The sequence below is a fragment of the Chrysochloris asiatica genome, unplaced genomic scaffold (assembly GCF_000296735.1).
Source record: "Chrysochloris asiatica unplaced genomic scaffold, ChrAsi1.0 scaffold00067, whole genome shotgun sequence".
Taxonomy (NCBI): domain Eukaryota; kingdom Metazoa; phylum Chordata; class Mammalia; order Afrosoricida; family Chrysochloridae; genus Chrysochloris; species Chrysochloris asiatica.
This window is the reverse complement of record NW_006408585.1, coordinates 14203447-14207227: the sequence shown is the minus strand read 5'-3', so window position 1 is coordinate 14207227 and position 3781 is coordinate 14203447. Positions and strand designations below refer to the sequence as shown.

The 3781-nt window shown below is 43.9% G+C and overlaps 1 pseudogene; it reads right to left on the bottom strand.

Annotated features, from left to right (window-relative positions):
- Window positions 1-418: 418 nt before the first annotated feature.
- LOC102833910 lies at window positions 419-1937 on the bottom strand (annotated as a pseudogene).
- Window positions 1938-3781: the final 1844 nt, after the last annotated feature.

Sequence of the window (3781 nt, the reverse complement as noted above, 5' to 3'; positions counted from 1 at the left end):
GCCCATCCAGTCCCCAGCTCACTTTGTGTCCTGTAGTCATCTTCCCTGCTCCACTCTTGCTATATCCCTTTGTCCCCCACCACCAAGAATGCAAAGCTTTTCAGTTCTTGTACACAGCGTAATTTTTTTTTAAAGGGTTTTTTTTAAACAGTTAATAGATTGTTGTTGTTGTTGTTAAGTGCCATCGAGTCGGTTCCGACCCATAGCGACCCTGAATAGGGTTTCCGAGGCTGTAAATCTTTACGGGAGCAGATCGCCTCATCTTTCTCCCGCGGAGCGGCTGGTAGTTTCGAACTGCTGACCTTCAGGTTCACAGCCCGATTCGTAACCACTACGCTACCAGAGCTCCTTTTAATTAATAGATTAGTTCATCTTTTAATAACAGACCTCTCTATCCCAGCACCCACCCACCCCCAAGTCAGTCCTGTATGATCACATGATCATCATTGTCATCTTCTACATCCCCATCCTCTTCTGGCATTTCTTCTTCCTCTTCTTCTTCTTCTTCATCTAGACAAATGACCACCTCAGCTGGCTCAAGAGGTAAACACTCAAGCGATAAACCAATGCAGTACCTGCTGTGTGCTAAGTCTTGACGCCTGACTCAACTGAGGGCTATCACTTTCCTGTAGCTATTGGTGGGCTGTCCAGTACCTCTCCAAGGGCTGTATATCCGGTGGAGGTGGGGGGATGGGGAGAGGTGGTGTCTCAGCCTGTTCATTCAAGGAGCGGGCTGATGGCAATACTATGGGAATTGTGGAAACTAGGGGCACCAGGTACTACATTGTTCTGAAAGCACTTCTGTTGCCCATGCTTCAAGGCATAGCATGTGTCACCAAAGCACTGAATAATCTCAGACCAAGGTAAACCAGTGATCTGTTCTAATTTATGATAATTCTCACTTTGTGCTCAATGACACGGTAAAAAAAAAGGATTTAAGGAAAGCCAGTTGCTCTTTGGCTTTGTGCTTGGTCTTTTGCTGATTGCGGTGCATATCAGGAGAAGGTATTCCTTAGGGCCAACTCTACCTGGTACTAAGTTATGTTGTAGCCCCTGGGGCCAGGCTGGCTCCAGATGTGGGGGTAGTGCCTGCTCATTGGGTGACAGCGGCTGTGGGATACAGCCCAGTGGCTGGAGGGGTTTAGAAGCAGCAGTAGCTCCATTAGCTAGTACCTGGAAAGAGCAAGAGGTAGAGGAAGAGGAAGGAGTCACACTAGATGCTGACGCCTTACAACTACTGGCAAGTAATGAGAATGGTGAAGGCTTTTCCCGAGCACGTGGCTGATGGGCAGCTATGGAGTGATTCCAGGAAGCAGTGCCCAGGCCATGTGACTGGTCAGAACCCCTGACTGCCTGCTCTTTAGAGAGGCCACTACTTTGAAGATCCTGCCAAAAGTCTGATTGATAAGAAAATGTCCCACTACCATATGCCATCAAGGGCTCCTTTACTTTCTGGTGACTCGTTGGCATTGGAGGTACCTGAGAGCATTCCTCAGGCTCTACCTTCAATCCTTTCATCTGGGTGGGCTCACTAAGGGAAGAAGTCACCTCCTCTGGGGCTGCCCTGCATAATGAGTAAAAGAGAGAAGAGATTTGAGATGAAGTTGGTCCCAATGGTACACTACTTGTGTTCTAGTCTCTTCTAATTCCTCAGATGACCAGCTAATGCCACAGTGGAGGCACTGGGCCATGAACCAAGTCTTGACTTTCTTCATCTGTAGCCCATACGGTAGACAGAGAAGGGTATTGTCTGCTAGGCTGGGATAGGGAAAGTAGCTGAAGGTTTGTAGCTAGTATTCATTGTCATCCAGCTCACTTGTCTGGGCTGCTTGGGCCCACAAAAGTTGTGGCTCCTCAGAGGCTGGCGGGAGGCAGATGAAGCCCAATAGGGAGTTATTAAGATTGCTAGGCTCTTTATTGGGAGGCATGGTATTTTCTGATTGTGCTCATCAGATACAGCGTGGTCTGGCCCAGTGGCAGCTCCCGGTTGCTTACCGTGGGTTGGGCAAAAACGGTAAAAAGGATCAGAGGGCCTCCGGGGTGGGAGTGGGGTTGCTGCTCCCTTCAGCCTCTGAGGCCACCCACACAGAAGACTGGGACTGATCTCCACACCTGCCCCAGGACTCGCCAGTCTAGTCCTGCTGTATTCTGCCGAGTTGGCATTGATTTAGTTTTGTGGTTGTGTTGCACGGAAAGAGGTTATCATCACTTTGTATTTTCGGTTTTGTTTTTGTTTTTTAATAATATTTTTAACTTTTTTTTTTTGTCATGAAAGTTTACGCAGCAAGCTAGGTTCCTATTTACAATTTCCTGACAAAATGAAGTCCTGGTGTGGCGCTGTGGTTTAATGCCCTGGACTGCAAAGTCTGAATGCAACGTTGATGTTTCAAGCTTGCCAGCCACTCCTCAGATATGCTATACAAGGTCACTATGAGCCAAAACCTCCTTGACAGCACTTAACAACAACAGACAAATTGTTCAGCGTCAACAGTTACATTTATTACAATGTGTCAGCATTCTCTCTGTGTTTAGTTCCTTCGGTTTCTAGTATTTTTCTTTATCTGGTCCCTGATCTTCTCATCTTTGTTTTTGAGTAATTGTTGACCTTTTGGTCTCCTGCAGATGGTTTTCAAGTAAACCACTGATCTTAAGGGATAGATCCTTTCCTTTCTGTGCCAAAGATGATGTCAGGGGATAGGTTTAATTTTAGGTTTAAAGAGTTTCTCAGGGTGATAGCTCTGTTCTCTATTGCTCCAGTTTGTTTGGCTTTTTTTATTTTTAAATAATTTGAGTTCTGTTCCACGTTTTTTCCCCCATTCTCTCTGGGACCATCTACTTAGGGCCCTAGTCAAAACAATCAATGGTTGTAAACCAGAACCATTTTATTTTCTGGTCTCAAGATAGATACATTTATGGGTGGTATAGAAATGTTTATGTGCTGATATTTGGTTACCTTCTTACTGCTTTGTTCCTGACAAATACAGACCTGTGTTCATGTTCTTCTTTTTTACTAATTTACAGTAGTGTGTTGTTGTTGTTAAGAATATACACAGCAAAAACATACACCAATTCAGGTTTCTATATATACAATTTAGTGACATTAACCGAATTCTTTGAATTGAACAATTCTCCTCATTCTTTTCTGAAATCTGCATGTCCTTAACACCCTCTATAAGAACGTTAGTCACACAGAGCAAGTTGGTCTAAAACACTTTTGTGAAAAACGTTAAAGTTATTTTCAATATTGTCTGTGTGTATATCAGCATATGCTTTTTATTTCAGGAGAGAGATGCTTAGCTTTTACCAGATTTTCAGAGGGGCACAAAACCCAGAAAGAAATATAAGAATTAATTATGTTTTTCTGGTTTCAATAATTATTCAGCCTTATGCCCCTCACCATTCACATCTCAATTATAAGTTATATTTGTTGTTGTTGTTATGTGCTGTGGAGTCAGTTCTGACTCATAGCGACCCTGTACAGGGTTTCCGAGGCTGTAAATCTTTACGGGAGCAGAAAGCCTCATCTTTTTCTCGCGGAACAGCTGGTAGTTTCGAACTGCTGACCTTGCGGTTCGCAGCCCGATTCGTAACCACTATGCTACCAGAGTTACACATAGGGAAAATAAAAAGGACCTATCACTTAGTATTCTTTTTCCTGAGCAGAGGTTTGAACTCTAGCAGTATTGAAACCAAGTCTATACAAGATGAGTCTACTACACTGAATTTAATTTAGTTCAATGTTTGCTTACTAGAGACAAAGTTCAAATTGTTGACATGTAGG